We start from the raw sequence: 15,740 nt of genomic DNA, 5'->3' as shown, positions 1-15,740 counted from the left end.
TGTAGATAGGTATGCCTTTTGCAACCAGCCATATTCTGGTTGGCAGACAACAGTGATGAACTTTATAAAAGAAGGTCTTATATTTCGGTTTTATTGGTAATTTAAACACTTTTTCTAGTACTGGTGATAGTCTTATATTTCCCCTTTGAATTTCCCTGTGTTGTGGTGGTGGTATAGTGCTTCTTATCATTTTTGTGTAGGTCACTCTTGAGTTTGTTTCCAGAATTTTCCCGAGATCTATTCTGTCTTTTGCATATTCAGCCTAGTATGATAGTTGGCTGGTAGAAGAGCCTGTAATAGGGCTACTTGTGGCTGACTTTGCTCTTCCATGGATTTCATAACGTTTCCTATCGGAAACGCCATGAAATCTCGGTTCTGTTACATGGAATCTAAGGCAAGAATTCGTCTAATTCGTACTGCTGCAGCTACATAACTGAACACGCGGTAATCATAATAATAATAATAGAAATAATAATACGCGTTCGAAACAGAAATTTGAGGGGAGGAAACAATCCTCGTGACCAAAGAGGCTGACCTGGTTACGAGATTAGGGCACATCGTCAGCGTCCAGTCTAAGGCTATTACCGGTCTCACTCACTCTCCTAGTATCTATCGGCAAGTGATTACTGAGAAAAAGGTGCTGTGGTAAGTTCGACGCCCTACGGTGCGACAGCGCTATGCATCCCTGTAAATTACGCTTAATTGCCGCAAACTAAATTACACTGAGGCCGGCCTCAGTGTAGTTGCACTGATGTTTTTGAAAATCGATGCTGTGATCTTGAGGAAAAATATGAGCAGCGTTTCTGCATTAACTAATTTTTTTTTTTTTCTGTTTCTGCATTAACTAATGTCAAAAAAAGGGCAAAAAGCCAACTACACCCGGTATTCCCAGGTGGTCACCCTCCCAAGTACTGACCGGGCCTAACGCTGCTTAACTTCGGTGATCGGACGAGAACCGGTGTATTCAGCCTAGTATGATAGTTGGCTGGTAGAAGAGCCTGTAATAGGGCTACTTGTGGCTGACTTTGCTCTTCCATGGATTTCATAACGTTTCCTATCGGAAACGCCATGAAATCTCGGTTCTGTTACATGGAATCTAAGGCAAGAATTCGTCTAATTCGTACTGCTGCAGCTACATAACTGAACACGCGGTAATCATAATAATAATAATAGAAATAATAATACGCGTTCGAAACAGAAATTTGAGGGGAGGAAACAATCCTCGTGACCAAAGAGGCTGACCTGGTTACGAGATTAGGGCACATCGTCAGCGTCCAGTCTAAGGCTATTACCGGTCTCACTCACTCTCCTAGTATCTATCGGCAAGTGATTACTGAGAAAAAGGTGCTGTGGTAAGTTCGACGCCCTACGGTGCGACAGCGCTATGCATCCCTGTAAATTACGCTTAATTGCCGCAAAACTAAATTACACTGAGGCCGGCCTCAGTGTAGTTGCACTGATGTTTTTGAAAATCGATGCTGTGATCTTGAGGAAAAATATGAGCAGCGTTTCTGCATTAACTAATTTTTTTTTTTTTCTGTTTCTGCATTAACTAATGTCAAAAAAAGGGCAAAAAGCCAACTACACCCGGTATTCCCAGGTGGTCACCCTCCCAAGTACTGACCGGGCCTAACGCTGCTTAACTTCGGTGACCGGACGAGAACCGGTGTATTCAGCCTAGTATGATAGTTGGCTGGTAGAAGAGCCTGTAATAGGGCTACTTGTGGCTGACTTTGCTCTTCCATGGATTTCATAACGTTTCCTATCGGAAACGCCATGAAATCTCGGTTCTGTTACATGGAATCTAAGGCAAGAATTCGTCTAATTCGTACTGCTGCAGCTACATAACTGAACACGCGGTAATCATAATAATAATAATAGAAATAATAATACGCGTTCGAAACAGAAATTTGAGGGGAGGAAACAATCCTCGTGACCACAGAGGCTGACCTGGTTACGAGATTAGGGCACATCGTCAGCGTCCAGTCTAAGGCTATTACCGGTCTCACTCACTCTCCTAGTATCTATCGGCAAGTGATTACTGAGAAAAAGGTGCTGTGGTAAGTTCGACGCCCTACGGTGCGACAGCGCTATGCATCCCTGTAAATTACGCTTAATTGCCGCAAACTAAATTACACTGAGGCCGGCCTCAGTGTAGTTGCACTGATGTTTTTGAAAATCGATGCTGTGATCTTGAGGAAAAATATGAGCAGCGTTTCTGCATTAACTAATTTTTTTTTTTTTCTGTTTCTGCATTAACTAATGTCAAAAAAAGGGCAAAAAGCCAACTACACCCGGTATTCCCAGGTGGTCACCCTCCCAAGTACTGACCGGGCCTAACGCTGCTTAACTTCGGTGATCGGACGAGAACCGGTGTATTCAGCCTAGTATGATAGTTGGCTGGTAGAAGAGCCTGTAATAGGGCTACTTGTGGCTGACTTTGCTCTTCCATGGATTTCATAACGTTTCCTATCGGAAACGCCATGAAATCTCGGTTCTGTTACATGGAATCTAAGGCAAGAATTCGTCTAATTCGTACTGCTGCAGCTACATAACTGAACACGCGGTAATCATAATAATAATAATAGAAATAATAATACGCGTTCGAAACAGAAATTTGAGGGGAGGAAACAATCCTCGTGACCAAAGAGGCTGACCTGGTTACGAGATTAGCGCACATCGTCAGCGTCCAGTCTAAGGCTATTACCGGTCTCACTCACTCTCCTAGTATCTATCGGCAAGTGATTACTGAGAAAAAGGTGCTGTGGTAAGTTCGACGCCCTACGGTGCGACAGCGCTATGCATCCCTGCAAATTACGCTTAATTGCCGCAAACTAAATTACACTGAGGCCGGCCTCAGTGTAGTTGCACTGATGTTTTTGAAAATCGATGCTGTGATCTTGAGGAAAAATATGAGCAGCGTTTCTGCATTAACTAATTTTTTTTTTTTTCTGTTTCTGCATTAACTAATGTCAAAAAAAGGGCAAAAAGCCAACTACACCCGGAATTCCCAGGTGGTCACCCTCCCAAGTACTGACCGGGCCTAACGCTGCTTAACTTCGGTGACCGGACGAGAACCGGTGTATTCAGCCTAGTATGATAGTTGGCTGGTAGAAGAGCCTGTAATAGGGCTACTTGTGGCTGACTTTGCTCTTCCATGGATTTCATAACGTTTCCTATCGGAAACGCCATGAAATCTCGGTTCTGTTACATGGAATCTAAGGCAAGAATTCGTCTAATTCGTACTGCTGCAGCTACATAACTGAACACGCGGTAATCATAATAATAATAATAGAAATAATAATACGCGTTCGAAACAGAAATTTGAGGGGAGGAAACAATCCTCGTGACCAAAGAGGCTGACCTGGTTACGAGATTAGCGCACATCGTCAGCGTCCAGTCTAAGGCTATTACCGGTCTCACTCACTCTCCTAGTATCTATCGGCAAGTGATTACTGAGAAAAAGGTGCTGTGGTAAGTTCGACGCCCTACGGTGCGACAGCGCTATGCATCCCTGCAAATTACGCTTAATTGCCGCAAACTAAATTACACTGAGGCCGGCCTCAGTGTAGTTGCACTGATGTTTTTGAAAATCGATGCTGTGATCTTGAGGAAAAATATGAGCAGCGTTTCTGCATTAACTAATTTTTTTTTTTTTCTGTTTCTGCATTAACTAATGTCAAAAAAAGGGCAAAAAGCCAACTACACCCGGTATTCCCAGGTGGTCACCCTCCCAAGTACTGACCGGGCCTAACGCTGCTTAACTTCGGTGACCGGACGAGAACCGGTGTATTCAGCCTAGTATGATAGTTGGCTGGTAGAAGAGCCTGTAATAGGGCTACTTGTGGCTGACTTTGCTCTTCCATGGATTTCATAACGTTTCCTATCGGAAACGCCATGAAATCTCGGTTCTGTTACATGGAATCTAAGGCAAGAATTCGTCTAATTCGTACTGCTGCAGCTACATAACTGAACACGCGGTAATCATAATAATAATAATAGAAATAATAATACGCGTTCGAAACAGAAATTTGAGGGGAGGAAACAATCCTCGTGACCAAAGAGGCTGACCTGGTTACGAGATTAGGGCACATCGTCAGCGTCCAGTCTAAGGCTATTACCGGTCTCACTCACTCTCCTAGTATCTATCGGCAAGTGATTACTGAGAAAAAGGTGCTGTGGTAAGTTCGACGCCCTACGGTGCGACAGCGCTATGCATCCCTGTAAATTACGCTTAATTGCCGCAAACTAAATTACACTGAGGCCGGCCTCAGTGTAGTTGCACTGATGTTTTTGAAAATCGATGCTGTGATCTTGAGGAAAAATATGAGCAGCGTTTCTGCATTAACTAATTTTTTTTTTTTTCTGTTTCTGCATTAACTAATGTCAAAAAAAGGGCAAAAAGCCAACTACACCCGGTATTCCCAGGTGGTCACCCTCCCAAGTACTGACCGGGCCTAACGCTGCTTAACTTCGGTGATCGGACGAGAACCGGTGTATTCAGCCTAGTATGATAGTTGGCTGGTAGAAGAGCCTGTAATAGGGCTACTTGTGGCTGACTTTGCTCTTCCATGGATTTCATAACGTTTCCTATCGGAAACGCCATGAAATCTCGGTTCTGTTACATGGAATCTAAGGCAAGAATTCGTCTAATTCGTACTGCTGCAGCTACATAACTGAACACGCGGTAATCATAATAATAATAATAGAAATAATAATACGCGTTCGAAACAGAAATTTGAGGGGAGGAAACAATCCTCGTGACCAAAGAGGCTGACCTGGTTACGAGATTAGGGCACATCGTCAGCGTCCAGTCTAAGGCTATTACCGGTCTCACTCACTCTCCTAGTATCTATCGGCAAGTGATTACTGAGAAAAAGGTGCTGTGGTAAGTTCGACGCCCTACGGTGCGACAGCGCTATGCATCCCTGTAAATTACGCTTAATTGCCGCAAACTAAATTACACTGAGGCCGGCCTCAGTGTAGTTGCACTGATGTTTTTGAAAATCGATGCTGTGATCTTGAGGAAAAATATGAGCAGCGTTTCTGCATTAACTAATTTTTTTTTTTTTCTGTTTCTGCATTAACTAATGTCAAAAAAAGGGCAAAAAGCCAACTACACCCGGTATTCCCAGGTGGTCACCCTCCCAAGTACTGACCGGGCCTAACGCTGCTTAACTTCTGTGATCGGACGAGAACCGGTGTATTCAGCCTAGTATGATAGTTGGCTGGTAGAAGAGCCTGTAATAGGGCTACTTGTGGCTGACTTTGCTCTTCCATGGATTTCATAACGTTTCCTATCGGAAACGCCATGAAATCTCGGTTCTGTTACATGGAATCTAAGGCAAGAATTCGTCTAATTCGTACTGCTGCAGCTACATAACTGAACACGCGGTAATCATAATAATAATAATAGAAATAATAATACGCGTTCGAAACAGAAATTTGAGGGGAGGAAACAATCCTCGTGACCAAAGAGGCTGACCTGGTTACGAGATTAGGGCACATCGTCATCGTCCAGTCTAAGGCTATTACCGGTCTCACTCACTCTCCTAGTATCTATCGGCAAGTGATTACTGAGAAAAAGGTGCTGTGGTAAGTTCGACGCCCTACGGTGCGACAGCGCTATGCATCCCTGTAAATTACGCTTAATTGCCGCAAACTAAATTACACTGAGGCCGGCCTCAGTGTAGTTGCACTGATGTTTTTGAAAATCGATGCTGTGATCTTGAGGAAAAATATGACCAGCGTTTCTGCATTAACTAATTTTTTTTTTTTTTCTGTTTCTGCATTAACTAATGTCAAAAAAAGGGCAAAAAGCCAACTACACCCGGTATTCCCAGGTGGTCACCCTCCCAAGTACTGACCGGGCCTAACGCTGCTTAACTTCGGTGATCGGACGAGAACCGGTGTATTCAGCCTAGTATGATAGTTGGCTGGTAGAAGAGCCTGTAATAGGGCTACTTGTGGCTGACTTTGCTCTTCCATGGATTTCATAACGTTTCCTATCGGAAACGCCATGAAATCTCGGTTCTGTTACATGGAATCTAAGGCAAGAATTCGTCTAATTCGTACTGCTGCAGCTACATAACTGAACACGCGGTAATCATAATAATAATAATAGAAATAATAATACGCGTTCGAAACAGAAATTTGAGGGGAGGAAACAATCCTCGTGACCACAGAGGCTGACCTGGTTACGAGATTAGGGCACATCGTCAGCGTCCAGTCTAAGGCTATTACCGGTCTCACTCACTCTCCTAGTATCTATCGGCAAGTGATTACTGAGAAAAAGGTGCTGTGGTAAGTTCGACGCCCTACGGTGCGACAGCGCTATGCATCCCTGTAAATTACGCTTAATTGCCGCAAACTAAATTACACTGAGGCCGGCCTCAGTGTAGTTGCACTGATGTTTTTGAAAATCGATGCTGTGATCTTGAGGAAAAATATGAGCAGCGTTTCTGCATTAACTAATTTTTTTTTTTTTTCTGTTTCTGCATTAACTAATGTCAAAAAAAGGGCAAAAAGCCAACTACACCCGGTATTCCCAGGTGGTCACCCTCCCAAGTACTGACCGGGCCTAACGCTGCTTAACTTCGGTGATCGGACGAGAACCGGTGTATTCAGCCTAGTATGATAGTTTGCTGGTAGAAGAGCCTGTAATAGGGCTACTTGTGGCTGACTTTGCTCTTCCATGGATTTCATAACGTTTCCTATCGGAAACGCCATGAAATCTCGGTTCTGTTACATGGAATCTAAGGCAAGAATTCGTCTAATTCGTACTGCTGCAGCTACATAACTGAACATGCGGTAATCATAATAATAATAATAGAAATAATAATACGCGTTCGAAACAGAAATTTGAGGGGAGGAAACAATCCTCGTGACCAAAGAGGCTGACCTGGTTACGAGATTAGCGCACATCGTCAGCGTCCAGTCTAAGGCTATTACCGGTCTCACTCACTCTCCTAGTATCTATCGGCAAGTGATTACTGAGAAAAAGGTGCTGTGGTAAGTTCGACGCCCTACGGTGCGACAGCGCTATGCATCCCTGCAAATTACGCTTAATTGCCGCAAACTAAATTACACTGAGGCCGGCCTCAGTGTAGTTGCACTGATGTTTTTGAAAATCGATGCTGTGATCTTGAGGAAAAATATGAGCAGCGTTTCTGCATTAACTAATTTTTTTTTTTTTTCTGTTTCTGCATTAACTAATGTCAAAAAAAGGGCAAAAAGCCAACTACACCCGGAATTCCCAGGTGGTCACCCTCCCAAGTACTGACCGGGCCTAACGCTGCTTAACTTCGGTGACCGGACGAGAACCGGTGTATTCAGCCTAGTATGATAGTTGGCTGGTAGAAGAGCCTGTAATAGGGCTACTTGTGGCTGACTTTGCTCTTCCATGGATTTCATAACGTTTCCTATCGGAAACGCCATGAAATCTCGGTTCTGTTACATGGAATCTAAGGCAAGAATTCGTCTAATTCGTACTGCTGCAGCTACATAACTGAACACGCGGTAATCATAATAATAATAATAGAAATAATAATACGCGTTCGAAACAGAAATTTGAGGGGAGGAAACAATCCTCGTGACCAAAGAGGCTGACCTGGTTACGAGATTAGGGCACATCGTCAGCGTCCAGTCTAAGGCTATTACCGGTCTCACTCACTCTCCTAGTATCTATCGGCAAGTGATTACTGAGAAAAAGGTGCTGTGGTAAGTTCGACGCCCTACGGTGCGACAGCGCTATGCATCCCTGTAAATTACGCTTAATTGCCGCAAACTAAATTACACTGAGGCCGGCCTCAGTGTAGTTGCACTGATGTTTTTGAAAATCGATGCTGTGATCTTGAGGAAAAATATGAGCAGCGTTTCTGCATTAACTAATTTTTTTTTTTTTCTGTTTCTGCATTAACTAATGTCAAAAAAAGGGCAAAAAGCCAACTACACCCGGTATTCCCAGGTGGTCACCCTCCCAAGTACTGACCGGGCCTAACGCTGCTTAACTTCGGTGATCGGACGAGAACCGGTGTATTCAGCCTAGTATGATAGTTGGCTGGTACAAGAGCCTGTAATAGGGCTACTTGTGGCTGACTTTGCTCTTCCATGGATTTCATAACGTTTCCTATCGGAAACGCCATGAAATCTCGGTTCTGTTACATGGAATCTAAGGCAAGAATTCGTCTAATTCGTACTGCTGCAGCTACATAACTGAACACGCGGTAATCATAATAATAATAATAGAAATAATAATACGCGTTCGAAACAGAAATTTGAGGGGAGGAAACAATCCTCGTGACCAAAGAGGCTGACCTGGTTACGAGATTAGGGCACATCGTCATCGTCCAGTCTAAGGCTATTACCGGTCTCACTCACTCTCCTAGTATCTATCGGCAAGTGATTACTGAGAAAAAGGTGCTGTGGTAAGTTCGACGCCCTACGGTGCGACAGCGCTATGCATCCCTGTAAATTACGCTTAATTGCCGCAAACTAAATTACACTGAGGCCGGCCTCAGTGTAGTTGCACTGATGTTTTTGAAAATCGATGCTGTGATCTTGAGGAAAAATATGAGCAGCGTTTCTGCATTAACTAATTTTTTTTTTTTTTCTGTTTCTGCATTAACTAATGTCAAAAAAAGGGCAAAAAGCCAACTACACCCGGTATTCCCAGGTGGTCACCCTCCCAAGTACTGACCGGGCCTAACGCTGCTTAACTTCGGTGATCGGACGAGAACCGGTGTATTCAGCCTAGTATGATAGTTGGCTGGTAGAAGAGCCTGTAATAGGGCTACTTGTGGCTGACTTTGCTCTTCCATGGATTTCATAACGTTTCCTATCGGAAACGCCATGAAATCTCGGTTCTGTTACATGGAATCTAAGGCAAGAATTCGTCTAATTCGTACTGCTGCAGCTACATAACTGAACACGCGGTAATCATAATAATAATAATAGAAATAATAATACGCGTTCGAAACAGAAATTTGAGGGGAGGAAACAATCCTCGTGACCAAAGAGGCTGACCTGGTTACGAGATTAGGGCACATCGTCATCGTCCAGTCTAAGGCTATTACCGGTCTCACTCACTCTCCTAGTATCTATCGGCAAGTGATTACTGAGAAAAAGGTGCTGTGGTAAGTTCGACGCCCTACGGTGCGACAGCGCTATGCATCCCTGTAAATTACGCTTAATTGCCGCAAACTAAATTACACTGAGGCCGGCCTCAGTGTAGTTGCACTGATGTTTTTGAAAATCGATGCTGTGATCTTGAGGAAAAATATGAGCAGCGTTTCTGCATTAACTAATTTTTTTTTTTTTTCTGTTTCTGCATTAACTAATGTCAAAAAAAGGGCAAAAAGCCAACTACACCCGGTATTCCCAGGTGGTCACCCTCCCAAGTACTGACCGGGCCTAACGCTGCTTAACTTCGGTGATCGGACGAGAACCGGTGTATTCAGCCTAGTATGATAGTTGGCTGGTAGAAGAGCCTGTAATAGGGCTACTTGTGGCTGACTTTGCTCTTCCATGGATTTCATAACGTTTCCTATCGGAAACGCCATGAAATCTCGGTTCTGTTACATGGAATCTAAGGCAAGAATTCGTCTAATTCGTACTGCTGCAGCTACATAACTGAACACGCGGTAATCATAATAATAATAATAGAAATAATAATACGCGTTCGAAACAGAAATTTGAGGGGAGGAAACAATCCTCGTGACCAAAGAGGCTGACCTGGTTACGAGATTAGGGCACATCGTCAGCGTCCAGTCTAAGGCTATTACCGGTCTCACTCACTCTCCTAGTATCTATCGGCAAGTGATTACTGAGAAAAAGGTGCTGTGGTAAGTTCGACGCCCTACGGTGCGACAGCGCTATGCATCCCTGTAAATTACGCTTAATTGCCGCAAACTAAATTACACTGAGGCCGGCCTCAGTGTAGTTGCACTGATGTTTTTGAAAATCGATGCTGTGATCTTGAGGAAAAATATGAGCAGCGTTTCTGCATTAACTAATTTTTTTTTTTTTTCTGTTTCTGCATTAACTAATTTCAAAAAAAGGGCAAAAAGCCAACTACACCCGGTATTCCCAGGTGGTCACCCTCCGAAGTACTGACCGGGCCTAACGCTGCTTAACTTCGGTGATCGGACGAGAACCGGTGTATTCAGCCTAGTACTATTTTATTCGTTTCTATATACATACTTTGGATATACCAGCTTATGATACAAATATAAATTACAATATATACATTATTTACAAATTACATAGTATCATTTTCTGTTTCATTTTGTTACATATATTTTTTTTTTTTTTTTTTTTTTTTTCACATTCTATTTTCCTTTTCAGGTTACATCCTCGCCTGAGAGTGGCGTTTCTTATTAGCATACGTTTTATTTACTTCCATTTGATTGACCTTCTTATATTGCACTACAGTCCTGAATTTGTTTTGGCTCATGTGATATTGTCTCTATACGTGAGGCTTGCTCACATATTTCCTTTTTATTTTGGTACACTTTTCCATTTTACTATACAACTTGTTGATATATGAATTTTTTTATCAGTAGAACGGATATGTCCTACAATTATGATGCATACCAGCTTGTTATATAAATATACATTACATTATTTATAAGTTACACTCATTAGGTATACCAGCTTGTTATATAAATATATATTACATTATTTATAAATTACACTCATTAGGTATACCAGCTTGTTATATAGATATACATTACATTATTTATAAATTACACTCATTAGGTATTCCAGCTTGTTATGTAAATATACATTACATTATTTATAAATTACACTCATTAGGTATACCAGCTTGTTATGTAAATATACATTACATTATTTATAAATTACACTCATTAGGTATACCAGCTTGTTATGTAAATATACATTACATTATTTATAAATTACACTCATTAGGTATACAAGCTTGTTATGTAAACATACATGACATTATTTATAAATTACATTGTATCATTTTCCGTTCCAATTTTTACATACCTTCATTTGTCAGATAACATCTTTTGTTTTTGTTTAACATATTATTATTGCTTTACATTCATTTACATTTAGCTCTACTTCACGACACCAGGTTACATTATTTCAGTTTTAACTTATCTCTCTTTTTTGTTTACATATAAAGCGAATACACAAGTTGTGTGCTCATATTGGACACATTATATATGAATGGTTTATATATTGTTCCATTGTTCTGTATTTATACAGGTTCTTTCTCCTTTATATAACTTGACCATATTTCTTTTTTATTCTAATTTACACATAAGCTTTTCTTTTTTTATTGCTATTGTTAAACTATATTGTACATGATTTTTAAAGTACAAATTGTTATTGAGATCTTACGTTATATATACATTCGTGCTAATTGACAATCCTTATTGAAATACACATAGTGATTTATCATATACCTATAATGTTTCTTAAGATACATTAATTTATTAGTTTCATTGTGTTACGTTATCTTATTTCTTTGTTTAACTTTTATTAGTTCAGTTTTCACATTTAAAAACATTTATGGCATTGTGATGATTAATTTGCGATTGGTTTGTATTTGTAACTGTCTTGCTCTCCAGAGAGGACTCCTGTTTTCTGCCATTCCCTCGGGGTTATTGCTTTCTTGTAGATGGTATCATGAGTGATTTCTTTGAGATATTTGTTTACTTTCATCAATATGTTTCCTGCTTCATTTCTCCCGTATATTTCATCGCATCTGTGCGACCATATTGCGTACATTGTAATGATTATTATGATCATTTTTGTTGTTTCTATTTTTCCATCTTTTAACCAGAATACAAGTTTTTCGGTGATCATTGACGATGAAGAGATCAGTGGAGTCACTACGTTCCATATTTTAGATGTGACGTTGCAGTATATCATTAGGTGGTGTATTGTTTCTGGATCGTTGCAGAAGTTGCATTTGGCTGGACTGTAGATAGGTATGCCTTTTGCAACCAGCCATATTCTGGTTGGCAGACAACAGTGATGAACTTTATAAAAGAAGGTCTTATATTTCGGTTTTATTGGTAATTTAAACACTTTTTCTAGTACTGGTGATAGTCTTATATTTCCCCTTTGAATTTCCCTGTGTTGTGGTGGTGGTATAGTGCTTCTTATCATTTTTGTGTAGGTCACTCTTGAGTTTGTTTCCAGAATTTTCCCGAGATCTATTCTGTCTTTTGCATACTCTTCACCTTCCACGATTTCTCTGAACATTTCTGGTATTCTGTTTATTTTTGCTTCCAGTGAGTAGGCATATCTGTGAGGGAGTAACTTTTGTTTAAACATTAGTACATAAGGTGTCCACCCTTTTCCTGAGTTTTGGGCTTTTTCTGCAATTTTCGCATTGTTTATTAGTGTTTTTATGTGGATGTTAACGAGCCCAAGGCCTCCAGCTTCACTGTCGTGAAAGAGGGTTGACCTTCTCATTGGTTCGTAGGATGAATTCCAAATAAACTGGGCGCATTCTCTATGAATCCTGTCTGCATATTTCCCATTGTATGGGATGTGTCCGATCAGGTACCATAGTTTGGACATTATATGCTGGTTGCACACTCTTGCCTTCCCTTTTACTGAGAGATGTCTTCCTCTCCAGGTTGATAATTTTTGGGTCACTTTCTTGCACAATGCTTCCCATTGGTTAGCGTAACATTCTTCTTCACCTAGTGTGATTCCTAGTATTCTAAATTCGTTTTTACTGTTTATATTTTCAGGCAAGGTGGGTGTTTTTTTCCACTTTCCGATTAATGTTGCGTTTGTTTTCCTTTCATTTATTTTTAGGCCGCTCGCCTTTTCGAAAGATTTCATGATTTTTAGTATTTCATTTACAGATTGAGCCGTTGTCAGCGTCACCGTGATATCGTCAGCGTACGCCAGGTTTAGTTTCTCTCTCTTCGCCTATGCGCGTTCCGCTAATTTTTTTGTTTGATTGGATTGACCTTATCAGTGGTTCTATAGCCAAGGCAAACAGAATCATTGAGAGGTTGTCACCTTGCCTAATGGAGCATTGGATATTGAATGGGGCAGACAGCTTTTTGTTAATTATTAATCTTGATTGAGCCTTATTGTACAACGTTCTTATCCATGTTTGGAACCCGATTCCGAATCCTGTTGCTTTTATAACTTTATGTAGGTAATCATGGCTGACTGAATCAAAGGCTTTTTCTATGTCCAGTCCCATTAGAATGCATGGTTTTTCAGTTACTTTGTAATATTCATAAATGCATCTTACCTGCATTATGGTGTCTTCAATTTTTCGCCCCTTAATTCCGCACGTTTGGGCATCAGTGATTATTTTCACTAAGTGGATTTGTACTCTTGACGCTAAGATTTTTGACAAGATTTTGAAGTCTGTGTTCAGAAGAGTAATGCCTCTCCATTGGTTTATGTCTTTTAGATTTTCTTTATTCTCGGTTTTTGGGATGGTACATATGTATCCTAGGTTAAAATTTTGGGGTGTATTTTCTGTTTTTCCTATTGCTATTATCATGTCTACAAATTGGTCTTCAAATATGTGGAAGTATTTCTTGTAAAATTCAGCAGTGAGTCCGTCTGGTCCTGGTGATTTTTGTGTTGGGAGTTTTCTGATTGCTTGTCTGCATTCTTGTATGGATATAGGTTTGTCGATTTCTTCTGCTTCATCTGGTTTTAATTTATTTAACAGCTGTAAGAAAGTGTCTGATTCGGTCTCACAGCTGTGTTTTCTTTCAAATGTTTCCGTGTAGTGATTGTGGAAGATAGCTATTATATCTGCATCATTTTTGTATGTTTCATTGTTTTTTGTTATGGCTTTTACGGTTCTTTTCTTGCATCTTTCTTTTTCAAATAACCAAGCTGTACTGCTTTTGCCTTCATCATTTTCGATGGCCTTAATTCTAGCTCTAAGCCATGCGCCTTCTATTTCTTTCTTTTCAATATCTTTTAGTTTTTCTTTAAGTTTTGTTCTTTCCATTGTGTTTTTAATATTTCTATCGGGTGTGTATGTTCTTTGTAATTCTTTTATTATGTTTCTCTTTTCTTCGTTCTGTTTATGTTTCATTTGTTTCCCCAATTTAATAGCCATTTTTTTTACCTCCTGTTTAAATCTATACCACCCTTCTATTGGGTTTTCAGCGTTTTTTGTTTCTCTGCTGATTTTTTTGATTTCTGCTTGAAACTCGTCTTCCTGTAGGAGACTTGCATTCAGTTTCCAGAGCGGGTATTCCCTGTTTACAAATGCGCTTTCTTGGACTTCACCTAATAGCTTAACTATCAGCATGTGGTGGTCAGTGAAGGAAACTGGTGTATGCATGACGTTTCCTACTGTGATCCCCAGGTGGTCTGGGTAGTAAAGTCTATCAAGTCTGGACGCGTTGTTTGCAGAAAAGAATGTGTATTCTTTCTTTGTTGGGTGTAGAGTACGGTAGGCGTCATATAAATGTAATGTTTTGAATATTTTAGAAAATGTGGGAATGGGTGTATCTGTTGCCTTTTCTTGATCCCTTGTTTTGTCTTCTAAGAAATTCATGTCTCCTGCCGCTATAATTGTGTGCTTATCTGTTAGTATATGTTCCAGTTCTGTCCAAAAGTGTTTTTTTCGTTGTGTCTTGTAGGCCCATATATGTTGATCAACGATAAGGTTTTTGAGTTCCATGTTATGTCTACTCCTAATGCTCTGTGTGGAATCAGAGTTTCGTGAGCGTGTATTTGTATATTCCGGGCTCTTTTATAAATTAGTGTTATTACTCCTGCAACTGAATTATTTTGGGCTGGTTCAAAAATAGAGATATAATTTTTATTTAGTTTTTGTTCGAACATGGCTACTTCTTTTAAGTCATTTATCCTGGTGTCTTGAAGCATAACAATATCAGGTTTTAGGTTTACTAATAAATTTATCAATAATTTCTGAGAGTCATTGCCTTTCAGTCCATTGCAGTTTAGGGATATTATTTTCATTGTTTAGGAATTAATATTTGTCTGGAGGTAAACTTGGGTTATTCTATATTTAGTGGTTCTTCTGGTTTCTTTAGTTATCCGGTTTTGCGGCTTCCTTTTCTTTTCCTTTGTCCCGCTTGTTCCTTACGACCAAGTTGGGAACGAATTTTGTTTTTTTCCTTCTCTCCGATGTTTTCTTTACTTCTTCACTTTCTTTCTCACTTTCCTTTCCTTCGGGCACGTTGGGCGTATCTAGAGGCTGTATTGATTCTGTATTGTCGTTATTCACAGCAGGTGTTGTTAACATTTGCGGCCTGCCTTCACAGGTGTTTTCTAATGGTGATTTATGGCTTTGGTTTATTTTTGGTGGGGTTAACTGTGTTGCGTCAATTATTGGTGTTATATTTGACGGGTTTTCTTCCACTAATCCCGAATCATTTTTATTTTTTTTTTTTATTTCCCGGTTCTTCGATGCACTCCGTTTCCTGGACATCATCGATATTGCAGGTATCTGTGTCTTCACAGAAGTCGTTTTTCAGGTTTTTTGATATTATGCCTGCATACGTGCGGCCTATGCAGTTTTCCGCTTCATGACCTATTTTACTGCATTTTTCGCATTTTGGTGCAGTGCACTCTTTGCGAAGGTGCCCAATTTTTTTGCATCTAAAGCAGGATGGTGGTCTTCCGCTTATGACTACAATTCCAGTCATTTTCTGCACCCTAATGACATAGGGTATATCTGTGACCTGTACTTCATCATTAAGTTCTATTATCATTTTCTTTTTGTTACTGAGAATGTGGGA

General features: G+C 40.4%; 13 non-coding genes and 1 pseudogene across 13 annotated transcripts; all 14 read right to left on the bottom strand.

Annotated features, from left to right (window-relative positions):
* Nucleotides 1-867: 867 nt before the first annotated feature.
* On the bottom strand, nt 868-986 carry LOC150074843 (5S ribosomal RNA). Its single transcript, XR_016547988.1, has one exon. It is a non-coding gene; the product is annotated as a 5S ribosomal RNA (ribosomal RNA).
* Nucleotides 987-1,575: 589 nt separating this feature from the next.
* LOC150074842 (5S ribosomal RNA) lies at nt 1,576-1,694 on the bottom strand. Its single transcript, XR_016547994.1, has one exon. It is a non-coding gene; the product is annotated as a 5S ribosomal RNA (ribosomal RNA).
* Nucleotides 1,695-2,282: 588 nt separating this feature from the next.
* LOC150074841 (5S ribosomal RNA) lies at nt 2,283-2,401 on the bottom strand. The gene has a single exon (XR_016547987.1). It is a non-coding gene; the product is annotated as a 5S ribosomal RNA (ribosomal RNA).
* Nucleotides 2,402-2,989: 588 nt separating this feature from the next.
* On the bottom strand, nt 2,990-3,108 carry LOC150074840 (5S ribosomal RNA). The gene has a single exon (XR_016548004.1). It is a non-coding gene; the product is annotated as a 5S ribosomal RNA (ribosomal RNA).
* Nucleotides 3,109-3,696: 588 nt separating this feature from the next.
* Nucleotides 3,697-3,815, bottom strand: LOC150074839 (5S ribosomal RNA). Its single transcript, XR_016547993.1, has one exon. It is a non-coding gene; the product is annotated as a 5S ribosomal RNA (ribosomal RNA).
* Nucleotides 3,816-4,403: 588 nt separating this feature from the next.
* LOC150074838 (5S ribosomal RNA) lies at nt 4,404-4,522 on the bottom strand. Its single transcript, XR_016547985.1, has one exon. It is a non-coding gene; the product is annotated as a 5S ribosomal RNA (ribosomal RNA).
* A 588-nt stretch (nt 4,523-5,110) lies between these two features.
* LOC150074837 (5S ribosomal RNA) lies at nt 5,111-5,229 on the bottom strand. Its single transcript, XR_016548005.1, has one exon. It is a non-coding gene; the product is annotated as a 5S ribosomal RNA (ribosomal RNA).
* Nucleotides 5,230-5,818: 589 nt separating this feature from the next.
* LOC150074836 (5S ribosomal RNA) lies at nt 5,819-5,937 on the bottom strand. Its single transcript, XR_016547984.1, has one exon. It is a non-coding gene; the product is annotated as a 5S ribosomal RNA (ribosomal RNA).
* Nucleotides 5,938-6,526: 589 nt separating this feature from the next.
* On the bottom strand, nt 6,527-6,645 carry LOC150074835 (5S ribosomal RNA). The gene has a single exon (XR_016548001.1). It is a non-coding gene; the product is annotated as a 5S ribosomal RNA (ribosomal RNA).
* Nucleotides 6,646-7,234: 589 nt separating this feature from the next.
* On the bottom strand, nt 7,235-7,353 carry LOC150074834 (5S ribosomal RNA). The gene has a single exon (XR_016548003.1). It is a non-coding gene; the product is annotated as a 5S ribosomal RNA (ribosomal RNA).
* Nucleotides 7,354-7,941: 588 nt separating this feature from the next.
* Nucleotides 7,942-8,060, bottom strand: LOC150074833 (5S ribosomal RNA). The gene has a single exon (XR_016547983.1). It is a non-coding gene; the product is annotated as a 5S ribosomal RNA (ribosomal RNA).
* Nucleotides 8,061-8,649: 589 nt separating this feature from the next.
* LOC150074832 (5S ribosomal RNA) lies at nt 8,650-8,768 on the bottom strand. Its single transcript, XR_016547982.1, has one exon. It is a non-coding gene; the product is annotated as a 5S ribosomal RNA (ribosomal RNA).
* A 589-nt stretch (nt 8,769-9,357) lies between these two features.
* On the bottom strand, nt 9,358-9,476 carry LOC150074831 (5S ribosomal RNA). Its single transcript, XR_016547981.1, has one exon. It is a non-coding gene; the product is annotated as a 5S ribosomal RNA (ribosomal RNA).
* Nucleotides 9,477-10,065: 589 nt separating this feature from the next.
* LOC150074830 (5S ribosomal RNA) lies at nt 10,066-10,184 on the bottom strand (annotated as a pseudogene).
* Between the last annotated feature and the right edge of the window lie 5,556 nt (nt 10,185-15,740).

The sequence above is a fragment of the Mastigoproctus giganteus genome, unplaced genomic scaffold (assembly GCF_048544385.1).
Source record: "Mastigoproctus giganteus isolate SK-2022 unplaced genomic scaffold, ASM4854438v1 scaffold_56, whole genome shotgun sequence".
Taxonomy (NCBI): Eukaryota; Metazoa; Arthropoda; class Arachnida; order Uropygi; family Thelyphonidae; genus Mastigoproctus; species Mastigoproctus giganteus.
Note: the sequence above shows the minus strand (reverse complement) of the source record. Positions and strands in the feature narration are given on the sequence as shown.